The following is a 1742-nucleotide window of genomic DNA, read 5'->3' on the forward strand; positions in this document are numbered from 1 at the left end:
TTGTGTTACCAGAATATTTTTTCTTTCCTGATTTAAAAAGTAATTTTCATGTGTCTTCCTTGTACTCAAATGCCAGCTATTAAGTAAAAAATTGCATTCATGAGAAATTATTAAGTGTTGTTAAAATAATGTTATCTGTGAAATTTCTTTAGATGACAGTCTCTTGTTGCTTTGTATGTTATAGATACAATGTTGGATGAAAAATGAATCCAACATTAATTTCAGAAAACTCTTAAATTAGATAAATAGGCATTATTTTCAGACAGTAGTGTAATTGCTTTGTTGCATAGGTGTTGATGGGGTGAGGAGGCATACAGACAATGAATGGTTAGTACCTCCTTCCTGGGTCCAGTCATATTTGACCTTTCTTAGATCTCACTCTGTGGCAGACTTCTGAAGCCAGGTACATAAGGAAGTCTAATAGTAAAAACTCTCCATTTTTCTTCTCACCTCACAACTCTTTTGGATTCCTTTAGAGAACACATGGGAAGAGTGAGTAAGAATTTGTGTCCCCCAGTCTCTTCTCTTGCCTTTGTTTCCATCCTGATATGCTGATACATGTATGTAAGTCCAAATGCATATACCTAGGTTCAAGACCTCATGAGAGAAACTCTCTCCGGCCATTATGGAGGGAATATAAAGAGGGAATTCTTTCCCCCCCTCAAATTCAGTAGACTCAGAACAATGTTAAAACGTTAACTTTTCTCTGCTTTTCATCCTGGACTTGTTATTGCTAAAGGGAGAATTAGCTCCCTCAAGGAATCAAATTAGAAGTCCTTTAGTCAGAACAGCCCAATAAGTCATAAAACTAATCCCCCTTGTTGTCACAGGATACTATTACATCTTTTTAAAAACTATTCTCTTTTTTCTTATTTTGCTTATAATAGCTACTCTATCAAGGATCCCATTTGCCAGATACAGTGCTAAATGCGTTAAACAATTGAGATGTGCTGTAGGTTCAGTTGTGTTCCCCGCAAATTTGTATGTTGAAGTCCTAATTGCCAGTACCTCAGAATGTACTTGTATTTGGAAATAGGGCTGTTAAAAGAGGCAAATAAGGTAAAATGAGATGATATAGTTGACTGCTAATCAACATGATTGGTGTTCTCTAAGAAGAGGGGTTAGGATACAGATGCACAGAGGAGTGACTATGTGAAGACACCGGAGGAAGAGGCCTCAGAAGAATCCAAACCTGCCAACACCTTGATCTTGGACTTCTAACTTCCAGAACTGTAAGAAAATAAATTTCTGTTGTTTAAGCCACCCAGTCATTGGTACTTTGTTGTGGCAGCCTTAGCCAAGTAATACAAATTGCCGTTAATAGATACTTTAAAGCACATCGGCTCTGATCCTTTCAGCAATTTTGCAAAGTAAGATTTGAACACAGATCTGCCTGGCTCCTTAGCTTGTACTTTTTTAACAAACTGTCCTAATAAGCTATACTTACATTTTTAAAAGTTAACATGGGCTGCCATCTAGTATAACTGTAGCAACTTATGATTTTCATCTATTTATAAAAGAGTTATCTTATTTGGCTTTATTCAGCTAGTTTAAAGACTTCTGTGTTTTTCACATTCAGTAAAAATAATGCAAAAAATATAACTAAACATAGTGTAATTTGTACTTTATCTGCTTGCAAAATTCTCACATGGACCTGGATTTGAGATTAGGGTTTTAGTCTCTTATCTTTTTGGCCCTCTTAATGATGATAATCAGTGTCCTAGCAGGTGCTCATTATGTTG

This window comes from Gorilla gorilla, chromosome 9 (assembly GCF_029281585.2).
Source record: "Gorilla gorilla gorilla isolate KB3781 chromosome 9, NHGRI_mGorGor1-v2.1_pri, whole genome shotgun sequence".
In the NCBI taxonomy this organism is placed as follows: domain Eukaryota; kingdom Metazoa; phylum Chordata; class Mammalia; order Primates; family Hominidae; genus Gorilla; species Gorilla gorilla.